This window comes from Nothobranchius furzeri, chromosome 1 (assembly GCF_043380555.1).
Source record: "Nothobranchius furzeri strain GRZ-AD chromosome 1, NfurGRZ-RIMD1, whole genome shotgun sequence".
Lineage (NCBI taxonomy): Eukaryota > Metazoa > Chordata > Actinopteri > Cyprinodontiformes > Nothobranchiidae > Nothobranchius > Nothobranchius furzeri.
In genome coordinates, this window is record NC_091741.1 from 85020410 (window position 1) to 85030561 (window position 10152).

The 10152-nt window shown below is 45.3% G+C and overlaps 1 non-coding gene across 1 annotated transcript; it reads left to right on the forward strand.

The window, feature by feature from the left end:
• Positions 1-9845: 9845 nt before the first annotated feature.
• On the forward strand, positions 9846-9918 carry trnav-uac (transfer RNA valine (anticodon UAC)). The gene has a single exon. It is a non-coding gene; the product is annotated as a tRNA-Val (tRNA).
• Positions 9919-10152: the final 234 nt, after the last annotated feature.

Below are 10152 nucleotides of genomic sequence, written 5' to 3' on the forward strand. Positions count from 1 at the left end.
TAGCAGAAAAACAGCCCCAAAGCATGATGTTCCCACCCCCATGCTTCACAGTAGGTATGGTGTTCTTGGGATGCAACTCAGTATTCTTCTTCCTCCAAACACGACGAGTTGAGTTTATACCAAAAAGTTCTACTTTGGTTTCATCTGACCACATGACATTCTCCCAATCCTCTGCTGTATCATCCATGTGCTCTCTGGCAAACTTCAGACAGGCCTGGACATGCACTGGCTTCAGCAGTGGAACACGTCTGGCACTGCAGGATTTGATTCCCTGCCGTTGTAGTGTGTTACTGATGGTGACCTTTGTTACTGTGGTCCCAGCTCTCTGCAGGTCATTCACCAGGTCCCCCCGTGTGGTTCTGGGATTCTTGCTCACCGTTCTCATGATCATTTTGACCCCATGGGATGAGATCTTGCGTGGAGCCCTAGATCGAGGGAGATTATCAGTGGTCTTGTATGTCTTCCATTTTCTGATAATTGCTCCCACAGTTGATTTTTTCACACCAAGCGGTTTGAATGGGGGGAGGAATCTGCTGCAGCTTTCCATCAGCTCAAGGCTGCACTGGTCAGTGCTCCTGTTCTGGCTTACTATGACCCTGAACAACCATTCGACTTGGATACCGATGCAAGCAACGTGGGAGTGGGAGCCGTGCTCTCGCAACTAGGAAAAGTTGGGGGAAAAGGCTGTGGCCTATTTTAGCCGCAGCCTCAATCGAAGTGAGAGGAACTACTGCGTTACAAGGTGAGAACTACTGGCTGTGGTTTTGGCGGTGCAGCATTTCCGCCCTTACCTGCTGGGCATCAAATTCAGGCTCCGGACTGATCATGCCAGCCTTACTTGATTACTGAACTTTAAACAGCCAGAAGGGCAGGTGGCTAGATGGTTGGAGATCTTAAAAGAGTATGATTTTGAGAAACAACACCGTCCCGGTCATCAGCATGCCAATGCTGACGCTCTCTCCCGGCGACCCTGCCTAGTAACTGAGTGCCGCTACTGTTTCCGCCAGGAGTGGGATTCAGGCCCTTTCCTAGCAGCCACAGGAGAGCAGGAACAAGAACTGTCAGCGGCAGCAGCAGTGACCGCCAACGCTCAGGAGAGAGAGAGCTGTTCTCCATAGAGGAGCTTAAGGAGTAGCAGGAGGCTGACCCAGTTCTGGCAGGAGTAAGAAACTGGGTTAAAGACAACAGGAGACCGGACTGGCCCGCCTTGTCTTCCCAAGGGACTGACCTGAAGATTCTACATGCTCAGTGGGGCAGTTTGGAAATTCATGGCGGGGTCCTGTACAGACGCTGGCAAGCTCCGGGAGGAGGAGTAGATTGTCGGCAGCTCTTGGTGCCTCCCAGCCTCCATCCCGAGGTCCTCTTCTGGGTTCACGGTGCAGCTGGGACTGGACATTTTGGAAATAACAAAACTGTGCAGCGGCTCCGACAGTGGTTCTACTGGCCAGGTTGCTGTCAGGACGCGGAGTTACACGTCCATTGCTGTGATGTCTGCACCAGCCAGAAGGGACCCAACCAATGTTCCAGAGGGCTGTTACAGCAGTATTTGGTTGGGGCGTCGATGGAAAGGGTCAGTGTGGACATACTGGGGCCCTTCCCCACTACGGAGGGTGGCAATTAGGGATGTCCCGATACGATCACATGATCGGAAATCGGCCCCGATCACGTGGTTTCAGACTGATCGGGACTCGGGCTTTACTTCTCAATCCAAGCCCCGATCCGGACTCGGATACTGGGTTCAAATTACAGGAGAGCAACTTGGTTCTCCTTAAAGGTTGTCAGGCTCCTCTGATGCCCTTAACTTACACACCCAGAAGGAGCACAAAAGAGATCCAGTTTCTACCTACATTATATTATTTATATGGACTCAGCGTAGCAGGGATTCTTTTGAGCAGAGATGCAGAGAGCGGCAGGCAGACCGCTGATTATTCATGAACTCCAGCTGCGTTCTGCACACGACCACAGTAACATTTTCTAAGTCTCTAAGTGGCGTCACCAAAAAAATATACAATTAACACACAGTCATTCGTGTCTGCTCATTTTCTCTCTGGTAAGTTCTGTCTGTATTTGAGCATGACGTGTGGACGCGCTCGTGCTGCAGCAGCCGGGCAGCGCAGCGCACACTCCGCTTTTTTTGCGGTCAATAGATCAATTTGACCTGCTAGTTAAAAAGTTACTTGTGAGGTGAAAAAGAAGGAAGCAGGCAGGAGTTTTCTGGAGGACTGGGAGATGCAGGAAGATCAGAGACAGACAGGACTGGAAGATAGGAAAATAAAAACCAAGAAAACAAAACAAAGTTCTTAAAAAAAAGAAAATGTAGGTAGATTTATCCTACTACACGTTTGTACCTGTATAAAGTACTAATTCATCAGCATGTAGTATTTATATAGTTGATACAATTCAGATCATCTTCAAAACTCCATCCCATGCCCAGGGAGATATCTAAGCATTTTGGGGTCCGAGGCAAAATAGACCCCTGTGAGGTATTTTAAGTTGAAGTGCTACCTGTTTTTGTATTAGACTTTTTATATTTGCAATAAAGTCCAAAAGTGAAGAATGTATGTTATTTATTACTTGATTGTTCAAGCTACCTCACAGAAGGGATCTGTTGTTAAAAATTAAAATAAAAAGGTAATTAATTAAAAAATGAGGAACATTCTGGAACTGTTTCTTCCCTTTTTTATGTATCGAAAGTATCAGATCGGGATTTGGTATCAGCAGATTCTCAAAATCAAATGACTCGGACTCGGGGGCAAAAAAACCTGATCGGGACATCCCTACTGGCAATTGCTATGTCTTGGAGGCCATGGACTATTTCACCAAGTGATCAGAAGCGTACGCAATGCCAGACCAAAGCGCTAAATCTTCAGCTCAGCGGTTGGTGGATGAGATGTTCTCTCATTTCGGAGTGCCTGAGGAGCTGCACAGCGATCAAGGGAGGAACTTCGAGAGCCAGCTGTTCAGCGAAGCGTGTCAGCGGTTGGGGGTAAAAAAACAGAAACACTCCCCTTCACCAGCAGAGTGACGGGCTGGTGGAGCAGTTTGATCGCACTATGGCTACTCAGCTGGCTATCCTCAACAGCCAGCATCAGAGGGACTGGGACCTGCACTTGCCTCTTTTGTTGTGGGCTTACCGCACCGCTGTTCAGGAATACAGCCAGAGCACTCCTGCGGTTTTGATGTTTGGGAGGGAACTCCGGACACCAGTGGACATGGTGTTTGGGTCGGCTCCTGAGCCCGAGATTATGGGAGGACCAGAGCTGAATTATGTGAAACGACTGAAAGAGCGCATGAAGGAGATTCATCAACTAGCTCGAACAACCCTGTTTGAAGCTGGAGCTCACCAGAAACGGGCATATGACTCTAGAGCTCATGGATCATCTTTTGTACCTGGGGACAAAGTCTGGGTATACTGTCCAGTTCGGAAAAAAGGTATTTCCCCTAAGCTAATGAGCCATTGGCAAGGACCTGGAGAGATCTTGGATTGGATCTCTGAGGTGGTGTTCTGAGTTCGCCTACCTGGACGAGGCCGGCGAGTGGTCCTTCACAAGGACCGTTTGGCACCATATCGGCCACGAACTGTTGTGCTTCCGGCTACTGGTGGGGGTGGTCCCCCACTCCTTTTCGACAACACGGGATTGGCCAGTGACATGGTGGTGGATGGAACTGTGGTGGGAGGTGCTGACCCAGGTTAGGCCGGTGCGTATTCGGCGCCGGCCGGGTCGATTCAGAGACTTTGTGCTTGGGCACGTTGAGGGTTGTGAGGACACTTAACCCACTAAGAAGGGGGCTGTGTAGTGACCCCACCCACTGCCAGGCTAAGCAGTGGTGTGGTGCATTGTGGGAGTGGGTCACAAGTGACCCCGCCTACTGCCAGGCTAAGCAGCAACATGATGCATTGTGGGAGTAAATCACAGTTGTTTGTTCCATTTTCATTGTGTTCTGTACAGCTTTATTGTTCTGGGTTATGTTAGCATTGTTTTACTTTTGTTTAGTGTTTTATATGTGTTGCTGTCAGTTGGTATTACCGTGAGTTGGTGTTCCATGCTGGCAGATAGAGTGGAGAGCTGCTCAGTGTTAAAAATAAAGTTGTTGACTGCTAAGGTGAAATCAGCGTGTGTTCATTGGCTGAAACTCCTTCCGGCAATCTACGCTACTATGTGTGTATATATATATATATATATATATATATATATATATATATATATATATATATATATATATATATATATATATATATATATGTCTATATATATACATACATACATATATATATATATATATATATATATATATATATATATACACAAATATATATTGTAGCGTATATATATAGATATAGATAGATAGATAGGTATATAGATATATAGATATATACATACATACAGTGGTGTGAAAAACTATTTGCCCCCTTCCTGATTTCTTATTCTTTTGCATGTTTGTCACACAAAATGTTTCTGATCATCAAACACATTTAACCATTAGTCAAGGATAACACAAGTAAACACAAAATGCAGTTTTGAAATGATGGTTTTTATTATTTAGGGAGAGAACTAAATCCAAACCTACATTGCCCTGTGTGAAAAAGTAATTGCCCCTGAACCTAATAACTGGATGGGCCTCCCTTAGCAGCAATAACTGCAATCAAGCGTTTGCGATAACTTGCTACGAGTCTTTTTCAGCTCTATGGAGGAATTTTGGCCCACCCATCTTTGCAGAATTGTTGTAATTCAGCTTTATTTGAGGGTTTTCTAGCATGAACCGCCTTTTTAAGGTCATGCCATCGCATCTCAATAGGATTCAGGTCAGGACTTTGACAAGGCCACTCCAAAGTCTTCATTTTGTTGTTCTTCAGCCATTCAGAGGTGGATTTGCTGGTGTGTTTTGGGTCATTGTCCTGCTGCAACACCCAAGATCGCTTCAGCTTTAGTTGACGAACAGATGGCCGGACATTCTCCTTCAGGATGTTTTGGTAGACAGTGGAATTCATGGTTCCATTTATCACAGCAAGCCTCCCAGTTCCTGAAGCAGCAAAACAACCCCAGACCATCACACTACCACCACCATATTTTACTGTTGGTATGATGTTCTTTGTCTGAAATGCTGTGTTACTTCTACGCCAGATGTAACGGGACATTTGCCTTCCAAAAAGTTCAACTTTTGTCTCATCAGTCCACAAGGTATTTTCCCAAAAGTCTTGGCAATCATTGAGATGTTTCTTAGCAAAATTGAGACGAGCCCTAATGTTCTTTTTGCTTAACAGTGGTTTGCGTCTTGGAAATTTGCCATGCAGGCCATTTTTGCCCAGTCTCTTTCTTATGGTGGAGTCGTGAACACTGACCTTAACTGAGGAAAGTGAGGCCTGCAGTTCTATTTTGTATGGCTCCGCCCTGTAAGCCTAGCCTATTGGGAGTTAGTCCCCGACAACGACCAATGACTGAAGAGCTTTAATGTACGCCCGCCTAACAGGTGGGCCCTTGTCCTATAAATAGGTATGAGGACCAAGGATCGTCTCCTTTTAGTTCTTCAACTAGACCTGACCGCGATTGGGCTATCTTCAATCATCTCTCTACAACCATGACGAGCGAAGCAATCCAACTGTGCCAGTCCTGCAACGTGTTATACATTATGCCCGGCGACCTCCATGACAGATGTGACATCTGCCTCGGGCCTAGACACGCCGGCCTCGACCTTACACCCCAGGCGGCCTGCCACTTCTGCCAGCTCCTGCCGGCGGCCGAGAAACTCTGGCGCGTGGATTACTTCACCGCCATCTCCGAGGGCGCTGAGGGCGAGTTCGCTGCGCCCAACACTGTCCCACTGGAGGAGGCCATGGACTTTTTAGATGCCGGTCTGGAACCAGCTGGACCCGCGCTAGCTACCTGCTCTGACACGGTGTAGCTTAGCTGCGCAGGATCCTCACACTTGTCCTCGGAGGCAGCGGACCTTCAGGCTACTGAACGGATCCCAAACCCACACCTCCAGGACACCCACACACCGCTCCCTCCGATCCGAGCGTTGCTCCAGGAGCTGCCCGCCATCATCTCGGCAGCGGCGAGCTTCAAAGGACTAACGGTTAGAAATGTTCTCAGCTGCTTTTTAGTCACATCCCGCCCTCACCACGCCCACTTACTGCCATAAATAGTCAATGCAAAGTGCCTTGTGGATTTCATGCATGTACATAAGCCGGCTTGTTGCAGCATTTCGATCACAACCGCAGATCAAGGAAGCGCTATTTCACAAGTAGAAATTCAGGTACTTGTGGGTGAGGTGGAGAAATGAAAGGAAGTGCTTTTGCAAAACAAATAAGAGAAAATCCACTGAGTGGCACAGCGTTACTGAAGCCGTCAATGTTGTGTTCTTCAGAGAGATCTGTGGCGAATATATATAGAAAAAAAGATCCGATCAGGATTCAATCCCCAGACTCCCGGGTGAAAGTCATGCACGCTAACCAGTCAGCCAAACGGAGATCTCCCTTGTTCGGGTAGCCAGGGCGCATGACCAATCGGATCACAGTGACAGGACACGCTGTCACAGACGCATGACATTCTGTCTCAATCTGTCCCCCAGCTGATTTTCTGCATTCCGTATTCTGCGCTTCAGGCTGTGTGTGTGTGTGCACGCGCGCGCGTGTGTGAGTGTGCGCGCGTGTGTGTGTGCATGTGGGGGTTCTTGTTCTGTGTGAAAATGAAGCAGTACAAGTGATAATGCTGCTGGATTTCATAATTTTATCATTCTCAGCAGCAGCACTGCAGGTGCTCTCCATGTCTAAAATGTGCGTATGCAAGGTCCTTAGTCAACTTAAAGTTGCGCACTTTTTTCCGCTAAGTTTTCTTTCATAAATCCCAAAGTTTGCGTGCGAAGTTGCTTACGCAGTTTTCCGACCCCGTTTTGTGCGTAAACAAACTTGATAAATGAGGCCCCAGATCTGTTAGAATTCAACCTTCTGCTGGCCCACAAGGTGTCCAACAGTATCTCATTTGATAAATGCCATCCCCATGTTTTTAACCAAAGCTTTACAACCCTTTCCTTAATGGTACCTACAGGAGCTGAAGTCAAAATATCCAGACAAGAACAAAAATATGTACAGGGAGTGCAGAATTATTAGGCAAGTTGTATTTTTGAGGAATAATTTTATTATTGAACAACAAGGAACTCAAACAACTCATTAATATCAAAGCTGAATGTTTTTGGAAGTAATTTTTAGTTTTAGCTATTTTAGGGGGATATCTGTGTGTGCAGGTGACTATTACTGTGCATAACTATTAGGCAACTTAACAAAAAACAAATATATACCCATTTCAATTATTTATTTTTTACCAGTGAAACAAATATAACATCTCCACATTCACAAATATACATTTCTGACATTCAAAAACTATACAAAAACAAATCGGCAACCAATATAGCCACCTTTCTTTGCAAGGACACTCAAAAGCCAGCCATCCATGGATTCTGTCAGTGTTTTGATCTGTTCACCATCAACATTGCGTGCAGCAGCAACCACAGCCTCCCAGACATGGTTCAGAGAGGTGTACCGTTTTCCCTCCTTGTAAATCTCACATTTGATTATGGACCACAGGTTCTCAATGGGGTTCAGATCAGGTGAACAAGAAGGCCATGTCATTAGTTTTTCTTCTTTTATACCCTTTCTTGCAAGCCACGCTGTGGAGTACTTGGACGCGTGTGATGGAGCATTGTCCTGCATGAAAATCATGTTTTTATTGAAGGATGCAGACTTCTTCCTGTACCACTGCTTGAAGAAGGTGTCTTCCAGAAACTGGCAGTAGGACTGGGAGTTGAGCTCGACTCCATCCTCAACCCAAAAAGGCCCCACAAGCTCATACTTGATTATACCAGCCCAAACCAGTACTCCACCTCCACCTTGCTGGCGTCTGAGTCGGACTGGAGCTCTCTGCCCTTTACCAATCCAGCCACGGGCCCATCAAGACTCACTCTCATTTCATCAGTCCACAAAACCTTAGAAAAATCAGTTTTGAGATATTTCTTGGCCCAGTCTTGACGTTTCAGCTTGTGTGTCTTGTTCAGTGGTGGTCGTCTTTCAGCCCTTCTTACCTTGGCCATGTCTCTGAGTATTGCACACCTTGTGCTTTTGGGCACTCCAGTGATGTTGCAGCTCTGAAATATGGCCAAACTGGTGGCAAGTGGCATCTTGGCAGCAACACGCTTGACTTTTCTCAGTTCATGGGCAGTTATTTAGCACCTTGGTTTGTCCACACGCTTCTTGCGACCCTGTTGACTATTTTGAATGAAACGCTTGATTGTTCGATGATCACGCTTCAGAAGCTTTGCAATTTTAAGACTGCTGCATCCCTCTGCAAGATATCTCACTATTTTTGACCTTCCTGAGCTTGTCAAGTCCTTCTTTTGACCCATTTCGCCAAAGGAAAGGAAGTTGCCAAATAATTATGCACACCTGATATAGGGTGTTGATGTCATTAGACCACACCCCTTCTCATTACAGAGATGCACATCACCTAATATGCTTAAATGGTAGTAGGCTTTCGAGCCTATACAGCTTCGAGTAAGACAACATGCATTAAGAGGATGATGTGGACAAAATACTCTTTTGCCTAATAATTCTGCACACCCTGTATAAGGATAAATATAAGGGTAAAGCAGTTGCAAATGTAGTTTTCAGAGAGGGAAAATGGTAACACTCTGGTATGAAACCTGCATGATCTTTCTACACTAGAATTGTAATCAGCGAATTCAGGCTCCTCAGCATCCATCTTGAACCTGAACAAATGCTTGATTAAGGGATCCTTTAGGCGAGCATGAATCAGAGACAAATCCACTCAAAAATTCGAATGTCTACTCATTCAAATGCAGAATGTCTCAAAGCACCATTTCATAAACCAAATTTACTGGTTATAGACATTCAGACACATCAAAATGTAGTTGTAATGAAAATGAGTTATTAAATTAACTGAATTTAAAAAATCAACAAACAGGAACACGCCCAACATGTTTAACATGCACAACTATTAACAGCTCAGCTACACCGACTCTATGCAGCAGGCCTAATGACCTTGTACATAAAATATGTTAGGTTGATGCAGTATAATATTCAGGAGCATATTTGAGAGACTTCATGAGAAATAGTCAAGCTAATACTTTCTTTTGATTCTACTTTCTTATTTACATTCCATTCTGAGATGTTTCAACCTTCATGTGTGCTGTTTTTCTTCATAAATAATGATTTGATTGACTAAATAGCTGTAAACGTGTGTCAATAGTAAACTTTATTTCCTGATCTTTCTGTTCGATCGTTCACAATCTTTCAGCTCGCAATATATTCACACGCTAAGACAGCAAAGTGCACAAGAACGTCCCTTTATTCAATCACAAGTTTAAACATGTGCACGCCTGATCCATGCTAGCCGCTAAATCCGTTTTGTTCGAACGTTAATCTGGACTCGCTACGAACGTAAAAGCGGCAAGACTAGAGAGACAAATGACGGCGACCCAACTCTTATTTTTAGATCACATGCGGCTGTTCTCCATAATGTTTAATCAGCCACTGAACCGTCCCAAGATGGCTCGACTCCCACCTTAATGTAAACACTAGCAAGCTGCTTTATACTCGGAGCTGGTTAAAATCCAGATGAAATGTTAGAGGGACAGGGTCACGCACCGATTGTTGCGCTGCAGCAGCGAAGCGAACGACAGAGGGCATCACGGAACGTTGGTCCCGGAAAACGTCAGCGGACTCCCAGCTCTTTCGGTGTAATATTCCAATACTCATCATTAAATATTAATTCAGGCAACCATTACGTTTTTTTCAGGTTTAGATAGGATTTCGCCCACCACTGAGAGCACTCGGTTCCATAGTGTAGCGGTTATCACGTCTGCTTTACACGCAGAAGGTCCTGGGTTCGAGCCCCAGTGGAACCACCTGTTAATTTTCCTTCTAACTGTGTGAAATAACACGGTAAGTTATGCACTAAATATGCAGCACGACAAACGCACGCATCACATACTGTAGCTGCATGTTTAACTCAACCAGAACGATAATCATCTACACTAATTAGTGAACAGGTATTAATTTAGTTGCATATTAGCAGATGTAAAGTTGGATGACATTTCACTATGACTTTTCTTTTGCAATATCATTATTGAGCAAATAAT